General features: G+C 38.4%; 1 protein-coding gene and 1 long non-coding RNA gene across 3 annotated transcripts in view; one reads left to right on the forward strand and one right to left on the reverse strand.

Moving 5' to 3' along the window:
* LOC145538615 (dynein light chain roadblock-type 1-like) overlaps positions 1 to 27,348 on the reverse strand; it is a 518,123-nt gene that overhangs the window by 467,848 nt on the left and 22,927 nt on the right. The gene's annotated exons all lie outside the window — the stretch shown is intronic.
* Positions 240 to 3,600, forward strand: LOC145538639 (uncharacterized). The gene is made up of 2 exons (XR_014077113.1): positions 240 to 620; positions 1,358 to 3,600. It is a non-coding gene; the product is annotated as an uncharacterized LOC145538639 (long non-coding RNA).

Consider the following 27,348-nt stretch of genomic DNA (forward strand, 5'->3'; position numbering starts at 1 on the left):
AGAGACGGATCGAGGGGATGTAAGGGAGGAGACTGTGGTGGGAAATGCCTGTGGAGGAAAGCCGGGCAGCCATGGAAGCAAGGTGATACTGCTGAGTCACACGTAGGGGTGGAGCCATCACCATAGCCTCTCTCTACCCACATACCAGCATCGTCAGCTGAACAATAGAGAGGCTGACCCATCAAACGCCTGACGCACTGAACTACAGAGTAGGACCCCACCCAGGGGGGGCCCTCTATGTGACTGAAACCCCGAACAACAGAGAAGGACCCCAGGCAAGGGAGCCTCTAAGTGCCTGAATGGGCAGAGCTACAGAGAAAAGACTGACCAAAGAGGCCTTCTGATCGCCAGCTACAAGAGCCTTGAAAAAAGACTCTGATAGGGCCATAACTCCTGCAACGGAGGCAGTCCGTGTCCCTACACACTTGGCGCCGCCAGGGTCCCCGCAAGCCAAGCAGCTGCGCCACCTTCATGCTCAACTCTCACTGAGGCAGAGCTGCCACAGGCAAAAAAAGGTCTTGCATCTATGTGCACAGGGTCGCTTCAGTAGTGTCCGACTCTTTGCAACCCTGTAGACTATGCCCTGCCAGGCTTCTCTGTCATGGAAAGGGGTTCTCCAGGTAAGAATACTAGAGCATATTGGCCTACACTGGTTACCATACCCTTCTAGAGCACTATATTTCCTGCTGCCCTAGCCACCAACTCCCCTGAGTACCTTGTACTGCCAGAACCCCTGCAACCCAAGCAGCTGCACCACCTCCACACCTGGCCCTCACAGGGGCAAACCCAAGTCCTCCAGGGCAGCCTCAGGAGTAAACCCCAGTGGATGACCCACATGCAGAGGTGGAAATAAAACAATTGAAACCCAGGGGCAGTGTGACTAAGAAAGAAGATCAAAAACCTTCCCACCAGCTGTACAAGCTGCAGATTTAATCCGCATGATCAACTAGGCTGACTCTGTGTCTATGGAATATATAAAAGGTCATTGAAAGCTCCCACAAAAGAATACTAGCTATCAGCTAGTTCTTATAGCTATGGACATTGGAGGCAAGGAAACACAGGAGTAGGACCAGATTAGAATCTGAGCTGCCTCCACAGCAGGTCCAGAGATCAGCACAGTGTTGGAGGGCATCCTAGAGAGGTGAGGTGGACTGTGACACCCAGTGAGGGAAAGAACTCTGACAGCAGTGACTCAAGAAAAACATTTATTATTCTTATGTTTTGACTTGTTCTGTAGATTCTTTTGGATTTTTTATCCTTTTTTTTCCTCCCCCACCCCCCTGTTGTAGTTGTCAATTTTATTCGCACTATGAAATCCCATTAAGCTTTTGAGCATTTTTTTTCTTTTTCTTCTCAGTCATATTTTTATTGCTGTTATAAACCTCTGCCTCTATGTTGATAGAGAAATCAAAAGCTTTTCAGACAAGCAAAAGTTAAGAGAATTCAGAACCAACAAACCAGCTTTACAACAAATGCTAAAGGGACTTATATAGTGAAGAAATACAAAAGAAGAAAAAAGATCTACAACATCAACCCCAAACAATTAAGAAAATGGCAATAGGAACATATATATCAATAATTACTTTAAATGTAAATGGATTAAATGCTCCGACAAGAAGACAACAGAAGGGCTGAATGGATACAAAAATAAGATCCATATATATGCTGTCTACATGAAACCCACTTCAGACCTAAAGATACATATAGACTGAAAGTGAGAGGATGGAAAAATATATTCCATACAAATGATAAGCAAAAGAAAGCTGGAGTAGCAACTCTCATATCAGACAATATAGACCTTAAAATAAAGATTACAAGAGATAAGGAGGACACTACATAATGATCAAGGGATCAATCCAAGAGGAAGACATAACAATTGTAAATATCTATGCATCCAACATAGGAGCACCTCAATACATATGACAAACACTAACAGACATAAAAGGAGAAACTGACAGTAACACAATAATAGTAGGAGACTTTAACACCCTACTCATACCAATGGGCAGATCATCAAAACAGAAAATTAATAAGGAAACCCAAGTCTTAAATGATACATTAGATGAGATGGATCTCACTGATATCTTCAGGACATTCCATCCAAATGCAGAAGAAAACAACTTCTTCTCAAGTGCACATGGAACATTCTCCAGGATAGACCACATCTTGGGTTACAAATCAAACCTCAGTAAATTTAAGAAAATTGAAATCATTATCAAACATCTTCCCCGAGCACAATGCTGTGAGACTAGATATCAATTACAAGAAAAAACTGTAAGAAACACAAACACATGGAGATGAAACAACATGTTTCTCGATAACCAAAAGGTTACTGAAGAAATCAAAAGGGAAATCAAAAAATTTCTAGAAACAAATGACAATGAAAACATGACAACTCAAAACCTATGGGATGCAGCAAAAGTCGTTCTAAGAGGGAAGTTTTTAGCAATACAATCCTACCTCAAGAAACAAGGAAAACATCGAATAGACAACCTAACTTTACACCTAAAATAACTGGAGAAAGAAGAACAAAAAAAAAACCAAATTAGTAGAAGGAAATAAATCATAAAGATCCGAGAAGAAAGAAATGAAAAAGAAATGAAAGAAACAATAGTAAAGATTAATAAAACTGAAAGCTGGCTCTTTCTTTGAGACGATAAACAAAATTGACAAATCTTTAGCCAGACTCATCAAGAAAAAAAGAGAGAAGAATCAAAGCAACAAAATTAGAAATGAAAAAGGAGAGGTTACAACAGACAATGCAGAAATACAAAGGATTATAAGAGACTAGTATGCAAAACTGCATGGCAATAAAATGGATAACCTGGAAGAAATGGACAGATTCTTAGAAAAGTTCAATATTCCAAGACTGGAACAGGAAGAAATAGAAATTATGAACAACCTATTACAAGCACTGAAATTGAAGCTGTGATCAAAAATCCCCCCAAAAAACAAAAGCCCAGGACTGATGGCTTCACAGGAGAATTTTATCAAACATTTAGAAAAGAGCTAATGCCTATCCTTCTAAAACTCTTTCAAAAATTGCAGAGGAAGGAACCCTTCCAAACTCATTCTATGAGACCATCATCATCCTGTTACCAAAACCAGACAAAGACAACACAAGAAAAGAAAACTACAAGCCAATATCACTGATGAACATAAAGGCAAAAATCCACAACAAAATTTTAGCAAACAGAATTCAGCAACACATCAAAAAACTCATACACCATGAGCAACTTGGGTTTCTTCTAGGGATGCAAGAGTCTTCAATATATGCAAATCAATCAATGTGATACACCGTATTAACAAATTGAAAGATAAAAAACATGATCATTTCAATAGATGCAGAGTAGACTTTGACAAAATTAAGCACCCACTTATGATTAAAACTCTTCCAAAAATGGGCATAGAAGGAACCTACCTCAACATAGTAAAGACCATATATGATAAGCCTACAGCAATTATTCTCAATGGTGAAAAAATTGAAAGCATTCCCTCTAAGATCAGGAACCAAGATAAGGATGTCCACTTTCACCACTATTATTCAACATAGTTCTGAAAGTCCTAGCTACAGCAATCAGAGAAGAAAAAGAAATAAAAGGAATCCAGATCAGAAAAGAAGAAGTAAAGCTCTTACTGTTTGCAGATGATGTGATACTGTACATAGAAAACCCTAAAGATAGTATCATAAAATTACTAAGAGCTAATCAGTGAATTTAGCAAAGTTGCGGGATACAAAATCAATACACAGAAATCACTTGCATTTCTATATACTAACAATGAAAAATCAGAAAGAGAAATTAAGGAATCAATCCCATTCATGACTCCAACAAAAAGAATTAAATATCTAGGAATAAACTTACCTGAGGAGACAAAAGAACTGTACACAGAAAATTATGAGACACTAATGAAAGAAATCAAAGATGACATAAACAGATGGAGTGATAGTCCATGTTCCTGGGCAGGAAGAATCAATACTGTGAAAATGACTATTCTACCAAATGCAATCTACAGATTCAATGTGATTCCTATCAATTACCAATGGCATTTTTCACAGAACTAGAATAAAAAATTTCACAATTCATATGGAAACACAAAAGACCCTGAATAGCCAAAACAGTCTTGGGAAAGAAGAATGGAGCTGGAGGAATCAACCTTTCTGACTTCAGGTTATACTACAAAGCTACAGTCATCAAGAGAGTATGGTAGGGTACTGGCCCAAAAACAGAATTATAGGCCAATGGAAAAAGATAGAAAGCCCAGAAATAAACCCATGCACCGATGGGTACCTTATTTTTGACAAAGGAGAATATACAATGGGGCAAAGACAACCTCTTCAATAAATGGTGCTGGGAAAATTGGACAGCTACATGTAAAAGAATGAAATTAGAACACTTCCTAACACCATACACAAAGATAAACTTAGAATGGATTAAAGACCAGAAACTATAAAACTCTTAGAGGAAAACATAGGCAGAACACTCAGTGGCATAAATCAAAGCAAGATCTCCTATGACCCAGAGTAGAGTAATGGAAATAAAAACAAAAGTAACCAAGTGGGACCTGATTAAACTTAAAAGCTTTTCCACAACAGAGGTGAAAAGACAACCCTTAGAATGGGAGAAAATAATAGCAAATGAAACAACTGACAAAGGATTAATTTCCAAAATATACAAGCAGTTGGTGTAACTCAATGCCAGGAAAGCAAACAACCCAATCAAAAAGTGGGGAAAAGACCTGAACAGGCATTTCTCCAAAGAAGACATATAGATGGCTAACAAACATGAAAATATGCTCAACATTGCTCATTATTAGAGAAATGCAAATCAAAACTACAATGAGATATCACCTCACACTGGTCAGAATGGCCATCAGCAAAAAGTCTACAGACAATAAATGCTGCAGAGGATGTGGAGAAAACGGAATGCTCTTGCACTGTTGGTGCGAATGCAAACTGATACAGCCACTATGGAAGATGGTGTGGAGATTCCTTTAAAAACTAGGAAGAAAACCACCATATGACCCAGCAATCCCACTCCTAGGCATATACCTTGAGGAAACCAAAATTGAAAGAGACACATGTATCCCATTGTTCATTGCAGCACTATTTACATAGCTAGAACATGGAAGCAACCTAGATGTCCATTGACAGATGAATGGATAAAGAAGTAGTGGTATATAAACATGATGGAATATTACTCAACCATAAAAAGGAACACATTTGAGTCAGTTCTGATGAGGTGGATGAACCTAGAACCTATTATACAGAGTGAAGTGAGTCAGAAACAGAAAGATAAATATCATATTCTAACACACATATACTGAATCTAGAAAAATGGTACTGAAGAATTTATTTTCAGGGCAGCAATGGAGAAACAGACATAGAGAATAGATTAATGGAGTTGGGGAGGGGGTGAGATGTATGGAAAGAGTAACATGGAAACTTACGTTAACATATGTAAAATAGATAACCAACAGGAATTTGCTGTATGGCTCAGGAAACTCAAACAGGGGCTCTGTATCAACCTAGTGGGGTGGGATGAGGAGGGAGATGGGAGGGAGGTTCAAAAGAGAGGGAATATATGTGTACCTATGACTGGAGCGACTTAGCAGCAGCATGGCTGATTCATGCTGAGGTTTGACAGAAAACAACAAAATTATGTAAAGTAATTATCCTTCAATAAAAAAATAAATTAAAAAGAAAAAAATGTAACCAGGATTTCCAACTGCAAATGATAGCCATATAATGTACTAAGATATCAGTGTGCTTTTCATTCTCATTACTGTAGGAGACTCAAAAGGACTGGGGTGCCTCCTTGCCCCCATGAAGTTGGCTAACCTTATTCTGAGTCTGATCTCCAGTTCCTCACAGAGGGGTTAACAGTAGATTATATCTCAGAGCCAAAATAATGGGCACTGATACTGAGAGAGTCAATTCGTAGACAGGTTGATAAGAAGTCTGGAGGTCCCCAAGGAGAGAGGGGTCTGGAATTCTCAAGGAGGAGGAAAGGACAAACTTTTTTTTTCCCTCTACATTCCTTAGGATTATATAACAATAATGTGTCCTGCTTAAGGACAGTTTCTGGAAAAAACCTTCTGGCTCATCCTGTTATCTTAAAATGTAAATTATAGGAGTGGGTCTAGTAAGGTCTTTACAACCTCCAAACATTCTTTTGATTCACTGTAATAAGTAATTAAAAAGTATGTAACTCCATTGCTAACACTAGCAAGGGTGCACTCTTTCTGCCCCCTTCTGACGTCTATGTCAGAAGCTTTCTCTATCTCTTTTATATTTTAATAAAACATTATTACACAAAAGCTCTGAGTGATCAAGCCTCATTTCTGGCCCCGGATTGAATTCTTCTCCTCCAGAGGCCAAGAATCCTGATGTCTTTTGTGGTTCAGCAACAACCTTTCAATACCAAATACCTGGATCCCAACTGAGATGTTAACTTAAGAAGTGGAGATCAATAAAAGGGGAAGGGTAGGATTCTCAGGCTCACACTGAAGAAAATAAAAAACAAAGATGAAAAATTGGAAATAAAGTTAGAAGATAATCCAAGTCCAATAATTATCTAATATATATTCCAGACAAAAGCAGGTAACAACATAGAGAAGAAAATCATCAAATATATGCTAAAAAACGTTTCCCATGAACTGAAATATATGAGTCCCCTGATTGAAACGGTTCTCTGATTGCCCAACAAAGCCAACGAATAAAGACCTCACATCTAGGCTGCTCATCATGAGATTTTAGAACATCACAGGTAAAGATCATGTCTTAAATGCTTCCAAAGAAGAAAACTTTCACATCTAGAGACATGAAATATGAATAACAACTGACTCCTCAATAAACACATGGGACACTAAAAGACAAAATTCTGAGGGAAATTTATTTTCAGCCTAGAATCAATTGAACTATGATTCAAGTATGAGGATAGAATAAAGATATTTTTAGACCTACATGACACATTCAGGCATTTCAGGAAGTGATTAGTAGGTAGTAGAAGGTATAAGGAAGAAAGCCAAAAAGAGAAGAACATGCATCCCAGGAAACAGGGCTCCAGACAAGAGAATGGGAAAGTAAATCCTAGGAAGACAGAGAAGGTGAGTCCCAGACAACAACTTTGTAACAGTCCCAGAGAGCAGCTGATCCAGATGGGGACAGAGTGCTAGCTTCAAGGAAGAATGACATTTTTTAAAGAATCATCAAGCTGTTGCAAAACCTGATGTGAGCACACAAGAAAGAAAACGTAATTATAGTACACTACTTGGTTCAGCAGTACACTGATTCATGTACTGTAACCATGTAAATACTGAATATTGGCTCAAACAAAATTTGTGATCTAACTGCTTTGTTAGGACAGCAGAAATGGTGCTTAGAGAACTGAAGTGTCATTCCCCACAATAAGAATGTGCACTCCTAGCCTTCAAGAGAGGAGCAAAGTAGGCATTTCCCCTCAAAATGTGTCTAATTACAGAAAACTTTTGTAGTCGGGAATCCTGTGAGGCTGGTGTTCCATGGAATATCACTGAAGGATTTTGTCCACCATCTCTGATTCCCTCAACTCAGGAGCTTGCAATGTGGGAAGGGGACCCAGAACCCTGGTGTCACAGTACTTGGGCATAGCACAACTTAACTCTACCTCTGAAATCTCAACATCGCTCTCTCAGACCACACTTCCCATCTGGCCAAGTAATTCCATGATTTATATTGTTCACTTAACACTTGTTCGATTGTTAAAGTTAAGCTTGTTTGTATCTTTTTAAAGTGTATAATGGTACTGTAACACTGCTATTGTAATCAGTGTCCATTGAACATGCTTTTAAAATGATGCAGCAGTTTATTTTTAAGATAGATTTATAAGTTTGTGGTTAAAAAATGAAAATGATTATGTCCTTTGCAACTGATAAACTAATGATGAAAACTTACGTGTCAATTTAAAAATATATGAAGGAGTATTTTTAAAAGCAACTTTCCCGCTCTCTGAACTCCATTATAACTGCTTTTCAATCTCAGTGATACCTGGTTCTTCAGAATTACATCTTCTCCTAGTATCTTCTCTTACCTTTCCTACACTCAGCTCAGGTCAAGAGTTTCAGCTCTCCTTCCAGCAGGTTCCTTGTTTTTTTCTCACACTCTTATCCTTCTGTCACACCTGCCCTACACATTCTTTCCACTGCTCTACTTGCACATCTGAGCAGTGCTAGAAAAATGATAAAACCATAGGGGTTGGACACCTGGTGATATTTTCCAGTCTCAAGTGGTCCAAAGCACACCTAGGACCCTTTTTATCCCATCTGTGTCAGTATCCTTTCCCATTCATAGTCTTCCTGATCTCCTTAAACCTGTAGCCTCTTCCTTCCTCTTTACCCCTCCTCCTTCTTCATAGTGGAAGAGGTATCAGCCTTTAGGTTCACAGCCAATCCTTCCACCTGTGCCCATGGTCCCATCTATTCCTACTTCAATCCATGGCATTCATATATTTACATCCTGAGCTTCTCCTCTCCACTTGCTCCTTCACCTCAAGCCTTATAAATCTATGTCACTTGTAATTATTACCTTATCTTGCTCCCATTTTATTCTGAGCTTTTAAGGGAAAAAAGTTTGCCCTATGTCCCCACTTTCCTATCTTGTATTCACTTTTTAATGTAAAATGCTGCAACAGTTTTCTGCCTTCTTCATGCCAGGGAAGTTATTCTTATCAAGGACACCTCACAACCACCAAGTGAAATGGATGCTTCTTAGCTCTTGTGTGCTAAGTCTGACTCTTTGAGACCCCATGGGCTGTAGCCCACCAGTCTCCTCTGTCCATGGGATTCTCCAGGGAAGAATACTGGAGCGGGTTGCCATGCTCTTTTTCAGAGGATCTTCCCAACCCAGGGATCGAACCCAGGTCTCCTGTGTCTCCTGAGTGGGCAGGAGAGTTCTTTACCACTAGCACCACCTGGGAAGCCTCTTAAATAATTCTATTCTTTGGTATATTTGGTATTCTTGACCAAGAATTCCTTTTTTTCTCTCTATGGCCACGCCCTTCCCTGCTTTTTACTCTTTCCTCATTGAAAACTCATTCACTCACCCAGAAAACATTTCTTGAGCACCTCTTCCATGTATGGCTGGACATAGGAACTCATGATCTGGTGGACAAAGGCAATCGGGAAGACCAGAGTGCTCAGAAAAGTGCTACAGGGACAGGGACAGAAGTTTAGGTGCCGAAGAAGACAAAAAAGGAGGAACTGTCATGACACTTAGGAGGGAAGACTTCAGAGAGGAGCTAAAAGATGAGCATTTGCCAAAAAGACAGGGGGAAGAGTGACATCCTAGCAGAGGAGCTGAAGAAGCACAGGCTTGAGGCCTGCAGTGGCCTGGACATGCACCCACCCTCCCCTCCCCACCTCTAGATGTGTGGAGTGGTTGGGGCATGGGAATAGGGGCCGTGCATCACTAGGCCCTCTTCCTCTGCTTGTTCCCTAAAGTCTCCATCACCATGGTTGCCCCCTTGTCTCTGTCTTCTTTCCATCTCAGAACCTCTCCTTGACTGGTCTCAAGTCCACCTCCACCTATACGCACAAAACAAAACCTCATCCTCCTCTTATATCCTACTGTGGTTGATAGTGTACTCATTCCCCAGGGATCAAAGATGGAAGCCTGGGGGTCATTCTCGACTCCCACCTGTCCTTCCCTCCCCCAGAAATACCAGGGTCCTATCGATACCACCCTCACATCTCTCTGCCTTCTATTCCCCATGGCCACTGCCATGGCCAATCTCTCAGCTCCTCCAAAGAGCTATTCTGAAGCCCCCTAATTGGTCACTCTGCCTCAAATCTCATCCTCCCTCTTCATATGGGTCACTAGATGATCTTTCTAAAGCAGACAGGATGGTGACCCATCCCCTCACTTCCAGTCACCTCTGCAGGCCTCCTTAAATCCTCCAAGAGACTTCCCAACAACAGTAGACCAAACACACTCCCTCTTAGGCAGCTGGCCAGGATCCCAGTCCAAAGACTTGTTCCAATGCTCTAATGATATTTCAAGGGCTTCCCTGGTAGCTCAGCTGGTAAGGAATCCACCTGCAATGCTGGACACCAGGGTTTGATTCCTGAGTCAGGAAGATCCCCTGGAGAAGGGATAGGCTACCCACTCCAGTATTCTTGGACTTCCCTGGTGGCTCAGACAATAAAGAATTCTCCTGCAATGCGGGAGACCTAGGTTCGATCCCTGGGTCAGGAAAATGCCCTGGAGGAGGGCATGGCCTTCCACTACAGTATTCTTGCCTGGAGAATTCCACGGACAGAGGAGTCTGGCTGGCATGGTGTCACAAAGAGTCGGACACAACTGAGTGACTAAGCACAGCACGATGATTCTTCAAATAACCTAGCTATTGAACTACTCAACTTCTTCCCCAAGGTGTTCAAGTAAAATCAGTGCCTCGGAAAGATTGCACTGTATTTATTTCCCCTGGGGCTTTAGTTGCCCTTAACTGTACCGCCTTGACCCACCATCTGTATCCCTTCCCTGACTGAGGAGCAGCAAAGCCAGCCCCCTAGCTTGGCACATAAACCTGTCACAGCCTGGCCCCTGCCTGGCCTTCCAGGATGAACTTTCACCTCTCCACAAGTCACATTCTTTCCCAGCTGTACCCTCTGTGTATCCTCAAATACCACACAGGGCCTGTGTAGAAAAAAATTTAACTCATTATACTCAGGTCCAAAAACTGTCTTCAACCAGAGGGCTCCTCTTGCTTTAATACTTCAGGGTGCCTACACTGCAGTGGACTTCTAGAAAACTCATCATGTTGTATTGTTATTTTAATTAAAAAAATTAAATATAACACACACGTGTATTACTTGGGGCTTCCAGGTGGCGCTAACGATAAAGAACCCGCTTGCCAATGCAGGAGACTTAAGAGATTGATCCCTGGGTTGGGAAGATCCCCAGGAGAAGGAAATAGGAACCTACTCCAGTATTCTTGTCTGGGAAATCCCACTGACAGAGAAGCCTAGCGGGGTACAGTCCATGGGGTCACAGTCAGACACAACTGAGCAACTAACACTTTATATAGTAAACATGTTCATTATTTTAAAAACAAGCAATAGATAACTAATAAGAATTAGTGTACAGAACAGAGAACTTTAGTTCGTATTCTATAATAACCTAGATGGATAAAGAATGGATTATATATACATATATGTATGTGTATATATATATATATATATATATATATATATATAACATTCACTTTGCTGTAAACTAACCAACAATGTAAATCAAATATACCCCAGTAATTTTTTTTAAATATAAAGAATGCAACTTTTATCAAACTCCCACCACTACCTAGAAATAGCCAATGTTAACATGTAAACCTCACTTCAGACGTCTTTGTATGCATGGAACTTTGTGGCGGCTTATATGTGTCTCTCTGGCACACCATCGGAGTTTCTCCAGGGTCCCAGCACCTGTAAATGCCTGGCCGTGATGGGGAAGGAAGGAGCTCCCCAGCTCATGTGCTCTGGGAACAGGAGTCCACCCCTCCTGCATGAGCCTCCCCCTTCACTGACCAGCGGCTTTAGCTCCAAACCCCAGGCTCACCCAGGCCCCCAGCTCCTCCCACCCCCATCACCCACCTTCACCATCTGTTCTCCAACCTCTGCTCTGGAGTAGAGACTTGTCAGGTGAGCCTCTGGCGGCCCTTCTAATTACAGGGGAATTGACAAGATGGGTTGGAGAAATGTGTATTTTTAGCCGTGGTGAAGAGAAAGGAGATCAAGAGAGGAGATTTTCCATGGAAACTTTCTCAGTTCTCTCTCCTGAACTCTGCAGGTTCCCTGGGTCTTGAATTTGCAAAATTTCGGAATGAGAGAGAGCAAGAGAGAGCTATTGGGAAGGGCTGATGCTAGAGGAGGAAAATGGTTAACACTGCTGTCAGAACATTGGTTGGAGAGAGGTTTACAAAACAGTGAAATGTGTTTACTGTTCAATGTTGGAAAGCTAACAAGAAATAGATGCAGAAGCACCGTGACACTAACTGCCTTTGACACTGGTGATGGCCCTTTGGTTGGAACAAATTCACCCAGTGCCGGAACAGATTATTTCACGTGTCCGTTGTCTTAAGAGTCACACTTTGCAAATATTCTAATTCCCGAGTTGGCTCATCTGTCCACTTATTGACTTATTTGAAGGCAGACTGGGGTGGAGAAGCAGCTGGCAGCAAGGATCCTGCAAGGATGGAGGGGCTGAAGGAAGGGAGGATGAAGCGGCTGGTAGTGATCGTGCCAAGCTCCAGGCCCTTGGGCCATCTGGGGGCGGTGACCCATTCTGACCTGCCCCTGTGAAATCATTTAATCTTCCCAATGACACAGGGAGACTGAAAGAATTACCGCACTCTACAGAAACAGAGGCTGATGCAGCCGTTGAGTGGCAGAGGTAGCATTTTGGCTGAAAGCCCATGCACCCCTCACTGCCTGACTTTCACTGTGTTCAGCTCCTTGAGAAAGGAAATCAAAACCTCTTCATGCTGGTGACCTGAGCCAACCTCTCCCTACACGTGGGCCTGCAGAACTCCTCTGCAGACACATTTTGCCCTTGACCAGCTTTCTTACTAACTGAGCTACCAAGGAAACACACATGGACAGAGGAGCCAGGCAGGTCACAGTCCATGGGGTCCCAAAGAGTCAGACACGTCTGAGAAGCTAAGCACAGCACAGCTTTCTTACAGGCACAGGGTCCAAATTCAGGAACACGGGGATGAGACTGACTCTGCCTCTTGAAATCAGTGCTTATTTACCATTTTTTTAGCAACTGATATTTTTAAAATACATCAGTTTCAAATATATTTTTGAAAATAGGTAGCATTACTATAGGGCTTCCCTGGTGGTTCAGACAGTAAAGAACCTGCCTGCAATGCAGGAGACAGGGTTTGAACCCTGGGTGTGGCAGATCCCATAGAGAAGGGAATGGCTACCTACTCCAGTATTCTTGCCTGGAGAAGTCTATGGACAGAGGAGCCTGGTGGGATACAGTCCATGGGGTCGCAGAGTCAGATACGACAGAGTGACTAACACTTCTATTACTAGCATTAATATAGTTCAGGAATGCCAATTCCCATGGGTTGCAGCTGCCTGAGTTAAACTCTAAGCTGAGATGGGTTCTCAGGTCAAGTACAGGTTCAGTGGGAAAGAGTCCAGAGGTCAATGCATAGTAACTACCATGCATACAACTGAGTCACATCCGTAAGCACATTTAATTCATTCAAATGCAAACACTTAGGCTCTATACAAACGCAAAAGAGAAAGAAAGAGGAGTTTTAAAAGTGTGGGTAACTCTACCCATCTTTACACTCAGTGAACACAGGCACACAGTGAGGGGTGATTGGCTCTCAGCCCCCTCCTACATCTCCTGGTGTGAGTATCTCACCACACTCAGTGGGATTCTGGTGAGATGCCAAGTACTTGCATACAGTAGACTCACAAATGCAAACCAAATTCACACTGGCCTGTTCAAACATGAGGAAATTCTTAAAAGGCTTGATGTTTCTAACACAGAACCTTTCTCAGGGAGTTTCCAGGATGGTTTTGTTCCTATGCAGTTTCATAAGGAACCCCTTACTCACGTGAGATGTAAATCCACAGGACTTGCCGTCCTGGTGGGGTGAAGGCACACTGGTCTGGGATTTACAGCTGCCGGGTGTACCACTTACTACTTTTCCAGTCACTTAACAGTTTCCTAAACTTCTCTGCAGGCCTCACCGGAGATAAAAATCAGTATGATAAGGTATCCCCCAGAGCCAAGAGCTGAGAAAATGCCTCAACTCTATTGTTCTTCCAAGCTCCTAAATGTATTTTTCCACTCCTCATACTAGCTGAGCCAACTTGAGCAAGTGAGCCACCTTTGAACTCTGTCTGTTTCTTTATCTCGAAAACAGGGCCAAAAACCCATCAAAGGTTGGTTTCAAAGAAAACCCAATAAAATAATATAGACAAAGATATTTTGAATTTTAAAAAGCACTCTAAAAAGGTATTTTTGCTTTGCTTGTTGGTGGATTTCTGTTTGTGTTTTTAGGCTGCTGTTGTCATGTATCAGAATGCAAACCTGATTCTGTCATTAGTCTACTTAAAATCCTTCTGCTAGAGACTGAACATATGGGCCTCTACAGAATTCATATGAAGCCCTAAATCCCAATGTGATGGTATTTGGAGGTGGTGACTTTTGAGAGGGGGGGGAATCAGAGTTAAATGAAGTCATAAGGGTGTGGTCCTGGTGATGGGATTAGTGCCTTTATAGAAAAAAGAAGACACTTTGCCTCTCTCTCTTTCCTTTACTCTCTCTCCCTGGTCCCAGTGCACACACCAAAAAAAGGCCATGTGAGGCCAGAACCAGGGAGAGGACCCTCACAAAGAGCCCAATTGTGCAGGCACCCTGATCTTGGACTTCAGCCTCCAGCACTGTTGGAAATAAATGTTTCTTGTTCAAGCCACCCAGTCCATGGGATTTGTAACGGCAGTAGGAGCTGATTAAGGCATCGTCTCTGACTACCCATGCCCAAGGATTAGAGACCACACTCTAGCCTAGCATACAATGCCCTTTGTCAGCTGTTCTCAGTCTGTCTTTCCAGGCTTACCATAAATCCCCACCCCCATTCCCACAAACACATGCCTAACTCCAATTTCCTCAACAAGCTGTATTCTAAATAACTCTTACCATTGTGCACCTGCTGGCAAATGATTTAGACTTCAAGAATCAATGCAAATATCATTTCTCTGTGAGGCTGAATCAATCACTCTGTTGTTTGTTCTTGTGCCCATTTCTATTATAATGCTCATCACATCATATTATCTCTGGGTACTTAAATACCTTTCTCTCCCAGTTGACTGTGGGAGGCATGAGAAGCTATCACTCCTTTAATTCGTGTCAATCCTTAGACAAGAACTCAGTAAATTGACGGGTAGATGCATGAATGAATCAAGTAAGGAAGGGTCCATTATTAGGTTATGAATTTATGACTATCTTCAGGCAGTTTTGAAAGAGAGGAAAATATTGTTAATATCAATTTGACATGGAGATTCTACTATTTTCCATTGAGAGTAGATAGTTTAGATATGATAAAGGAATAAAAGGTCCCATTTTCTCCATCTACCCAACCTGTCTGCTGAGTTTCCTCCATGTCCCCAATGCAAAGAACAGTCTTGGAAAACCCACTGGAACTCCTCTTTGCAAAGAGAATTAAGGGTAAAAACAGCACTCACCATAATGATCAAGTTGAAGAAACAAATACTTCTGATTTTGTGCCCTTTAAAAACCACCTGTTGAACTTACCACTAACATGGTACCTAACACAAGATCTTCCCATTTTAAAATGCCTACAAAGATCCTGACAAAATGAAAATCTATAACAAAGGAAACTAAGAGAACTTTACAGGAAAGTAAGTAGATGTATATTAGTGGGAAAAAAATCTAGCCAAGTTTTGCCCTATGAAATATCAAAGTTCTCTGTCATATGAAACAAAGACTCTTTTTTAAAAATTTTGGATGACATTTCATGCTTTCCCCACTCTCTGACCTCTGACACCAAAACTCAGAAACCCAGGTCTATACCAAGCATAAATATGAGGAATCATCCCTTGGTGCTGATGAGTTTTGTCTGGAGAACTGTTGCTCAATCTCTTGCTCCCTTCTACTGGCCCCCAATCTTAATCTCTGCATCTTTTTACATCTCTTCAGCAACAACCCTTAGAAATCAGTTGTCAGAAGTAGAGGGCAGGTAGGAAAGGTATTTCTTCAGGTATTCCATCCACTCAGCTTATCAGAGAACAAGACAGTAGAAGCAGAAGAAGATGCCTTCTAGGTAAATTATTATCAGAGTTTCGCACTTAGACTAGAAGTTGCATGCACAAAACCAGTCAACAACTTTAGGTTTGGGAAAGTGAGTATTAGAGGTTTTGCCTCAAATGAACAAAGAACATGGAAACTGATATGCACAAATGTACAACAAAAGAATACAGATTTTAATTTGTTGAATATGAATAAAATTTTCAGTTTAAGAAAATCACTTAACAATACAAATGGGTCATCATCTAAGACCCAGAGGAAGAACATAACCTCTAAAGAGATGATCACCTCTAGGCATCAGAAAAAAAAAATTCTGTAAATTTGTATCCTCAATAGAATGCAACAAGTCATTGCCTCTTATGGAACAGAATGAAAAGAGCTGAGATTCAAAAGATAATGGACTGGAAAGGGGAAATAGATAAAATATGGAAATAATTACAAATCTTCTAGCATTCTAATAAACTAGACCTGAATGGATTATAAAAGTCATTTTCTAAAGCATTTTTGAGTTCTCAAGAAAGGAAACATACAAAAGAGAGATGGAGAAAGAGAAAATAGCTTGAGGCAAGGAACATAAAGCCAGGATTGTTGCATATCTCAATTCTTGCATCTGCATTAAAATCAAGAGACTAATCTTGTGACCCTATGCTAGTTGAGAGAAATGAACCTGAACATCTTTTATTAAACTGAGGTCCTTCAAAGAGGCTGAAGTGATCCTAGGTCAGTAATGCTGCTTGCTTCCCAGTAGAAGTAAACACAAATCCTCTGAATGAAAATAACCCCACTAGAGGTTCTCAGTATTCCTACACATTAGGATCAACCAAAGATTAAACTCATAATAAAAAATGTTATCTAATTCCACAAGGAAATAAGCTACCATGATTAAGAATAAGTAGAAATAAAATACAACACATTGCAAAATCTACTTGAAGAAAACTAAAAAAAAAAAACTCTAATGAAAGAAATAAAATTAAAAAAAGAACTAACTGAATAGAGAGATATTCCATGTTCATGGATAGGAAGACTCAACATTGTCAAGATGTCAATTCCTTCCAACTTGATCTATAGATTCAAAACAATTCCAATCAAGATTTCAGCAAGTAGTTTTGTAAATGTCGGTGAATTAATTCTAAGGAGACTGATACCACTTGACTACAAAACAACATAAAACTACATCAAGAAAGTGTGTTATTGGTGAGAGAATAGACAAATAGACCTATGCAACAAAATAGAGAGTCTAAAAACAGACACACACAAACATAGTCAACTGATCTTTAACAAAGGAGTAAAGGCAATACATTGCTAGAATAACCAGACATTCATGAGAAAAGAAGAATCTAAACACAGACCGTATACCATTCACAGAAATTAACTTGAAATAGATCATAGCTTTAGATGTAAAGTGCAAAACTATAAAACCCCTAGAAAATAACATATGAGAAAACTTAGATGATTTGGATATAGCAGTGCCTTTTTAGATGTATCACCAAAGGCAAGATCCATGAAAGTAAGAATCTGTAAGCTGAACTTCATTAAGATGAAAAAATTCTGCTTTACATAAAGCAAGAGAATGAGCAGACAAGTCACAGATTGGGAGATAATACCTGCAAAAGACATACTGATAAAAGACTGTTATATAAACTATATAAATACTTCTTAAAACTCAACAAGAAGAAAACAAACAATTTGAATAAAAAAAATGTAAGTCACACTGTAAAATACTATTTTATAAAGCCATTAACCACTATATTATTTTGAGATACATACTTCTGCTAAAGGCTTCCCTCATAGCTCAGTTGGTAAAGAATCCACCTGCAATGCAGGAGACTCCCAGTTCAATTCCTAAATTGGGAAGATCTGCTGAAGGAAGGATAGGCTACCCACTCCAGTATTCTTAGGCTTCCCTTGTGGCTTAGCTGGTAAAGAATCCACCTGCAATGAGGGAGACCTGGGTTCGATCCCTGGGTTTGGAAGATCCCCTGGAGAAGGGAAAGGCTATCCACTCCAGTACTCTGACCCGGAGAATTCCATGGACTCTATAGTCCATGGGGTCCCAAAGAGTCGGACACAACTGAGCGACTTTCACTTTCACTTTCATTTCTGATAAATTATTTCTTAAAAATGAAGAAATGACAAATACAAGTTAAAGATGGTGGTTATCAATGGGGTTGAAGCAAGCAGAGGAATACCTTTAAAACTATGGTCAATATTCCAATTCTAAACTGGATGATAGAGTCAGTTGTGAGTTATCATATTAATATCGTAATTCATAACTTACAGAACTTACATGTTAGTTCTTACATATACATTATAATTTATATGCTATATAAAATCCTAAAATGAAAAAGAAATTGCAAAAAATTTTCAAATACAACATCAGAGTACAACAAAGACAGAAAGCAATAAAGAGCAGTCCTGACTATGCTAAAACAAAATCACTGCTATGAAATATACATTTCAGAAGCTTTTTCTAATAAATGGAAAAGCCCAAAGAAAAAAATACAAAGAAAGAATACAACATGGATATGGAAGACAGTGAATGGAAATAAACATAACTGGAGTTCCTGAAGGAAAAACAAATAAACAAAAAATAAGCAAATGAAAAAGTAGTAATGCAAAGACAAAATTAAAGAAAACTTTCCTGAAATGAAAACAACTGGATTTTCCAGACCAAAAGGAGTCACTTACAATGAAGTAAAAAGAGAGGGAGAGAAATGCTTCAGTGAAAATGTTTAATAAAATAAAACAAAGACTCATAAAAACTTTGTCAAGGAAAATAAAAGCTCTCTTAAAAAAGATAGAAAATTAACCTCAGAATATGCCTCCTAAATTTAAATGCCAAAGAAAATGAAATCATAGTGACAGATTTTTGAGAGAAAAGAGTTAGTACCTGAAAATTCCATGCTAATTAAGTTGTTACTTATGTGTGATGGCAACAGAATACATTCTTAAATACACAATAAAACAAAGGAATCAACAATGAAGAAGGCATGCTTTAAATGAGTGGTAAATATTGAAATCATTAAGACAAAGATTCAAAGGAAAACATCTGTTTCCAATGTAATTATAAAACAAAAGGAAATGTCAAAAATAATTATCAAAAGAAGATACATAATGTAAGATGATAGTAAATCACAATAATTACTCCAAACATTGCAGATTAAATTGATCATTCTCTCAATAAGAGAATAATTGATGGAGAAAGCAAAATATACTAGTTTCTTAATAATATCTCAGAAGATATTAGATAATATTGATAATGTTATATATTTAGATAATATTAGATAAATGATACTTGACTGACATTGATGATTAGAGGGGACAAGTATGTCTTCTTAGTGAAAATTAGTCATTACAGAAGAAAATAAAAGAAGGGCTAAATCAATTATTAAAAATAAAGCAAAGAATATATATTTTTAAATACAAAAGTTGCCAATAAAAACAAAATGGCAAAAGTAGAACAAAACTTATCTGTGATAGTAACAAATAGCAATAGGATAAACTTATCTACTGAAAGCAAAAGACATTCAGATCTTATTTTTAAAAGAATCCAATTATAAATTATCTCCAAGATATACATTCACAATGACAGAAAAAGGTTAAAAATAAAAAGATGAACAGAGATGTACCTGGCTAATGCAAAAAAAAAGAAAGCAGAGGCCATAAGAGTAATATTAAAATAAAACTCAAAGCAATATGCAATTTACAAGATAAAGAGGATCACATTTAATGATAAAGAACAAAATCCACGAGGCAGATGAAATAATATAAAATGGTCACTTTGAATAACATAATATAAAAATTAAAACTATTTAAATTACAGGAAGAAGTTAGCAGAAATGCATTAGCAGTGTGATATTTCTTAATATCCACCTTGATAGATATTTCTGGGCCTTGATAGAACAAACATGAAACATAAGAATCTAAAGAATGCAATCAATAAAAAACCAATTTAAATTCTTCATTAAACCTGGCACTTTACGGAGGATATACCTTCTTTTGTGGTGTCCATGAACACTTACAAAAGCTGATGATATCCGTTCAGTTCACTTCAGTGGCTCAGTCGTGTCTGACTTTGCAACCCCATGGACTGCAGCATGCCAGGCTTCCCTGTCTATCACCAACTCCTGGAGTTTACTCAAACTCTTGCCCATTGAGTCGGTGATGCCATCCAACCATCTCATCATCTGTATTCCCCTTCTCCTCCTGCCTTCAATCTTTCCCAGCATCAGAGTCTTTTCAAATGAGTCAGTTCTTCGCATCAGGTGGCCAGCGTATTGGAGTTTCAGCTTCAGCATCAGTCCTTCCAATGAACACCCAGGACTGATCTCCTTTAGGATGGACTACTTGGATCTCCTTGCACTCCAAGGGACTCTCAAGAGTCTTCTCCAACACCACAGTTCAAAAGCATCAATTCTTCAGCTTTCGGCTTTCAATACAGTCCAACTCTCACATCCATACATGACTACTGGAAAAACCATAGCCTTGGCATAGAGTAGACAGACCTTCATTGGCAAAGTAATGACTCTGCTTTTTAATATGCTATCTAGGTTGGTCATAACTTTCCTTCCAAAGAGTAAGCGTCTTTTAATTTCATGGCTGCAATCACCATCTGCCGTGATTTTGGAGCCCAGAAAAATAAAGCCAGCCACTGTTTCCACTGTTTCCCCATCTATCTGCCATGAAGTGATGGGACCGGATGCCATGATCTTAGTTTTCTGAATGTTGAGCTTTAAGCCAACTTTTTCACTCTCCTCTCTTTCATCAAGAGGCTCTTTAGTTCTTCTTCACTTTCTGCCATAAGGATGATGTCATCTGCATATCTGAAGTTATTGATATTTCTCCCGGCAATCTTGATTCTAGCTTGTGCTTCCTCCAGCCCAGCATTTCTTATGATGTACTCTGCATATAAGTTAAATAAGCAGGGTGACAATATACAGCCTTGATGCACTCCTTTTCCTATTTGGAACCAGTCTGTTGTTCCATGTCCAGTTCTAACTGTTGCTTCCTGACCTGCATACAGGTTTCTCAAGAGGCAGGTCAGGTGATCTGGTATTCCCATCTCTTTCAGGATTTTCCACAGTTTATTGTGATCCACACAGTCAAAGGCTTTGACATAGTCAATAAAGCAGAAATAGATGTTTTTCTGGTAATTTCTTGCTTTTTCAATGATCCAGTGGATGTTGGCAATTTGATCTCTGGTTCCTATGCCTTTTCTAAAACCAGCTTGACCATCTAGAAGTTCACGGTTCATGTATTGCTGAAGCCTGGCTTGGAGAATTTTGAGCATTACTTTACTAGCATGTGAGATGAGTGCAATTGTGTGGTTGTTTGAGCATTCTTTGGCATTGCCTTTCTTTGGGATTGGAATGAAAACTGACCTTTTCCAGTCCCATGGCCACTACTGTGTTTTGCAAATTTGCTGGCATATTGAGTGCAGCACTTTCACAGCATCATCTTTCAGGATTTGAAATAGCTCAACTGAAATTCCAACACCCCCACTAGCTTTGTTTGTAGTAATGCTTCCTAAGGCCCACTTGACTTGGCTCTAGGTTGGTGATCACACCATTGTGATTATCTGGGCCGTGAAGATCTTTTTTGTATAGTTCTTCTGTGTATTCTTGCTACCTCTTCTTAATATCTTCTACTTCTGTTAGGTCCATACTATTCTGTAGTTTAATGAGCCCATCTTTGCATGAAATGTTCTCTTGGTATCTCTAATTTTCTTGAAGAGATCTCTAGTCTTTCCCATTCTATTGTCTCCCTCTATTTCTTTGCACTGATCACTGAGAAGGCTTTCTTATCTCTCCTTGCTATTCTTTGGAACTCTGCATTCAAATGAGTATATCTGTCCTTTTCTCCTTTGCCTTTTGCTTCTCTTCTATTCACAGCTATTTGTAAGGCCTCCTCAGACAACCATTTTGCCTTTTCTCATTTCTTTTCCTTGGGGATGGTCTTGATTCCAGTCTCCTGTACAATGTCACAAACCTCCGTCCATAGTTCTTCAGGCACTCTATCAGGTCTAGTCCCTTGAATCTATTTCTCACTTCCACTGTATAATCATAAGGGATTTGATTTAGGTCATACCTGAATGGTCTAGTGGTTTTCCCTACTTTCTTCAATTTAAGTCTGAATTTGGCAATAAGGAGTTCATGATCTGTGCCACAGTCAGCTCCCGGTCTTGTTTTTGCTGACTGTATAGAACTTCTCCATCTTTGGCTGCAAAGAATATAATCAATCTGATTTCGGTATTGACCATCAGGTGATGTCCATGTGTAGAGTCTTCTCTAGTGCTGTTGGAAGAGGGTGCTTGCTATGACGAGTGCATTCTCTTGGCAAAACTCTATTAGCCTTTGCCCTGCTTCATTCTGTACTCCAAGGCCAAATTCACATGTTAATCCAGGTATTTCTGGACTTCCTACCTTTGCATTCCATTCCCCTATAATGAAAATAATATAATGGACCCTTAAAAAATACCTCAAAAATTTATTCAAAACCAAAAACTATCACCTTCATTCTCAAATTTACATAGTGATAAGACAAAAAGTCAATGCAGATGCATGTAACAAATCAACTGGAAATTGTAAAATGCTCTCCCAGATAGTTATATAGCTAAGGATGATATCAAAGATACACTTGGAGAAAGCTTGGATAAAAGAAGAGACAGACTGTGTTCTTATAAAAAGGTTTAACATGATAAAGAGCACTATTCTCCATAAAATTTAATTTATAAATTCAATGTCTTTCCAATCATAATTCCAATGATTTTTTTTAATTTGGGGAAACAATCCTAGAAAGTATATCATGGATTAATTGAGAGCTTCATTTTTATAAAAAGTGATTTTGAAAAATAAAAAGGAAGGGAACCAGCTCTATAAATTATTAAAAATGTGATAAAACTAAAAACAACATTTAAAGAAGGTACTTATACAAGAGAAAATTTTATCTAAAGGTCTAAGAATATGTAAAATATATTTACATAATGCTTCAAACTGAGGAAGCATTGGAGAATGAGAAATATTATTAACAAATGGTGCTAGATGATTAATATGGACAGGAATAAGAAACTCACATCTCATCATCAAAATATTATACCTTGGTGACAAAAGCATGCAAATTGAAAAAATAAGGCACTATTTAATAATTAGGGCAACCTGCCTTGGGGACAATTTGATAATACATATCACAAGTTTTAAAATATGCATCACTTTTCACTCAGAAATTCAACTTTAATTATTGAGAATTTGCACAATGGAAAATAACAGAGATATGAATAAAATTAAACTGATAAAGATGTTTACTAGAATCTTACTAACATTATCAGAATAATTTTTGTATTCATTTATTTAGCTGTGCCTAGTCTTAGTTGCTGTATGTGGGATCTAGTTCCCTGAGGGATCAAACTCAGGGCACCCACATTGGGAGTATGGAGTCTTAGCCACTAAACCACCAGGGAAATCCTTATCAGAAAATTTTAAATTGTGCAGTATAAAGGAGCTATTTAATTGAGTACTATAGATGCAGCCATTAAAAACATTATATTTAATAACCTAAGAAAATATTTATAATCTGGAGAAAGCTATATTGCATTGTTGCTTTTATGTAGACCCTATACAACTTTCTAGTAGCCAATTATACCCTCTGAGATAATAATAGCATTTATAATCTGAATGTTTTTCTTTTTCTTACCTTATTGCACTTAGGCCCTCTGTACAAGGTTGAGTAGAACTACTGAAAGGTAACATCCTTGCCTTGTCCTCGACCTTAGGAGGAGAGCATCTAGTATTTCATCACTAGTATGAATTAGCTATAGAAATTTTGGAAATGACCTTTACGAGTGGAATAAGGAATAAATTCCTTTCTAATCCTAGCTATTTTTGTTGTTAAGAAATAGTACTAAATTTTATCAAATGTTTTTCTGCATGTATTGAGATGATCATGTGGTTTTGCCTTTTAGTCTGTTAGTATTATGAATTACACTGATTATTTTTTAACGTGAAACCAACCTGTGTTCTTGGAATAAACCCTACTTTGCCATAATGCACTATTCTTTTTCCAAGTAGTAAGCTGGGGAAATACTGGAAATCACATCGCCTCTCATCTCTCAGGCATCACTCACTGTCCTTTGTTGCCTGAAGTCCAAAGGCTTGAAACTGTGGTTTCATATACACACACATATATATGGATGTGTGTGTATATGTACATGTGTATATGTGTGTGTGTGTGTGTGTGTGTGTGGATATATACACACACATGTGTGAGTGTATATATATATATGGATAGATAGATATACATACTGCATTTGTTTCACACTGAAGGATAAGTCAGAGCTTACCCTGTTTCTCTATCTTGCCAGGAGTAGAAAACTGATTGATATCATTTATTTTATTCTTCAAGAGATAAAAGCTCTTTAGAAGCCAGTTCTAAAGAATTTTTGCCAAATTAATTTTACATCTGAGTCTCTGAGAAAGACACAGACAAGAGCTATTCTGAATGAAAAAGCATGTTTTCTAGTATGTTAATTAGGACTACTTGAAACAAAATAGGACAAATCAAATATAAAAATTAACAAAGTCTGTGTAGAAAGGACATCATCCAAAAAAGCTAATATTCGAGAGAAATAAGTCAGACAAGAGAAAAACAAATACTGTATGATCTCACTTATATGGAAACCTTAAAAAATGAACTCACAGATACAGAGAACAGACTACTGAATCCCAGAGTTGGGGTGAGGGGGTGAACGGGTGGAGGAGATCAAAAGGTACAAACTTCTGGCTATAATATAAAAAACTCGGGGGATGTAATGTACAACATGGTAACTATAGTTCACAATATTGTATTTATATTTGAGAGTTGACAAGACAATAGATCATAAAAGTTCTTATCACAAGAGAAAAATCTGTTAACAGTATGAGGTGACAGAGGTTAACTAAACTTATTGTGGATCATTTCTCAGCATATATATATATATATCAAATCATTGTGTTGTACACCTTAGTCCAATACAATGCCGTGTGCCAGTCATATCGTAATAAAACTGGGGGGAGGGACTTCCCTGGCAGTCCAGTGGTTAAGACTCTGAGCTTCCAATGCAAGGGGTGCAGGCTCAATTCCTAGTCCGGAATCTAAGATCCCACATGCTGTGCAGTGTAGTCAAAAAAAAAAAAAAACACCAGAATGCACAAGAGATGAAGTCCAAGAATATTATACAAGAGCATAGAGAAAAGAGTGAGAACTTATAAAATATACTCTTAAAAAAACCTGGGGGGAAATTATCTCCAAGAAAAAGAGAAAGATCTGCAATTGTAGTTTTGCTATCTTCAGTTCAAGAGTTGTTTGATGTTACAAAAAAAAAAAAAGAGAGAGAGAAAGAAAGAAAGAGAGGGAGGGATGAATGAACAAATGAAGGCATGAAGAAACATAAAATAAAACAACACCAAAAGCTTAAAACAAAGGCTTGGAAAAAAGATACAAGGAAAAAATAATAAATGAAGCCGATGACACTGTATTTTTAAGTATCAAAGATTTAATGAGGCAAAGAGAGACATCATTTGATATTTTTAAAATGAGCAATTTCCAAGAAGATCATAAACAAAATAGCCTGGAATACATAAAGGAAACAGAATTACAAGGATAAATTGACAAATTCATGATTACGATCAGAGATTTTACATCTCTTCCTCTCAAAAATTGATAGGATAATCAATTATTAAGGTGTAGATTCTTAAAACATGGAGAAAGAATCTTATACCCAACACAGTAACTATTTTTTCAAGTATGTATAAAGATTTACAACAAAATGACCATACATTAAACCAGAAAAGATATCTCATCACTCCCGAGAAAAGTAAATAGCCAGATGTTAAAATGGGAGGAAGTATTTGCCGTCTATAGAACTGAAGAAATAATCTATAACTACAGTTTCACTGTCCAATAATTAAGCAACAAATTAATTAAAATAAATAATTTCACTGGGTTATTTTTATTCTTTTAATGTGGCTACTGGAAAGTTGTGTGGCTCATCCTATATTTCCATTAAACAGTGTTGACCCAGAATATACAAGGAACTCATGAAAATCAACAAGGAACAAATAGCAACTGTAACCTCAACAGAAAAATGGGCAAGAGATACAAACAAGTTATTTACAGAGGAGAAATCCAAAATAATCCATATGAAGATCTGCTCAAAATAATTAAGATTGTTGTTAGGAGTGTTGCAATTGGAAGAGAACATAATAAGGTATTTTGAAGTTCTCAATATATTGTCCTGTAATTTGATTCTGGTATGTTTGTGAAGGTTTATTGAGCAATAAACTTATGATTTGTATAAAGGTGTCCTTCATATATTTTTAAACACCTACTCAATTACCTGACAAAATAATTTTCAATGAAGTTGTTGGAATACATGGAATACATACATACATATGTTTGCCAAACAATTTCCTAAGTGACTTTACTATGTTAAACATCTTTATTATAGTATTTATTTTTTTATTTTAAACTTTTTATTTTGTATTAGGGTATAATCGATTACCAATGTTGTGATTTCAGGTGAACAGTAAAGGGACTCAGTCATACATATACATGTATCCATTCTCCCCCAAACTCCCCTCCCATCCAGGCTGCCACATAATATTGAACAGAGTTCCATGTGCTGTACAGTAGGTCCTTGTTGATTACCCATTTTAAATACAGCAGTGTGTACATGTCCATCTCAAACTCCCTAACTATCCCTTCCCCCTATCCTTCCCACTTGCAATCATAAATTTGTTCTTTAAGTCTGTTTTGTTAGTTCATTTGTATCACTCTTTTCAGACTCCACCTATTAGGATGTCATACAATATTTCTTTTTTCCTGTCTAAGTTACTTCATTCAGTATCACAATCTCTAGGTCCATCCATGATGCTGCAAATGGCATTATTTCATTCTTTTTAATGACTGAATAATACTCCTCTGTGTACACATACCACATCTTCTTTATCCTTTCCTCTGTTGATAGATATTTAGGTTGTTTCCATGAAACATCTTTTTAATAAATGTATTTGATGCTTTATCATCCAGAAAAAATAATAATTAAGAATAAGAGAAATCCAAATCAAAGCAGCATTGAAAAATACATATTGATAAAAATGTAAAAGTGAATAATGTCAAGAGTTGTTGAGGATTTGGAGTTACAGGAACTCTTTGCACTCCTGTGAGGATGTGGATGGGTGCAGCCATTCTGGGGAACAATCTGCCACTGCTTGGTCAAATTAAGTAGATACATATGCTATGACCCAGAAATTCCACTCTAAAGTCTATATCCCAATGTAATTCTTAGACAGCTACAAAGTAGTATACGGACAAGGATGCTCATTGCAGTATCTATGGTGACCTAGAGTTGGAGGAAACTTGGGTATATGTCATTGGGAAAGAGAATACAAAATATACTATGTAGTAGTTGAAAGCAGTAGATTATATTTAAACAGAGCAATTGAATGGATCTTAAAAATATAATGGGTGGTGAAGAATATATGAAGTAA

The sequence above is a fragment of the Giraffa tippelskirchi genome, chromosome 1 (genome assembly GCF_054371585.1).
Source record: "Giraffa tippelskirchi isolate mGirTip1 chromosome 1, T2T-mGirTip1v1.2.pri, whole genome shotgun sequence".
Classification (NCBI taxonomy): Eukaryota; Metazoa; Chordata; class Mammalia; order Artiodactyla; family Giraffidae; genus Giraffa; species Giraffa tippelskirchi.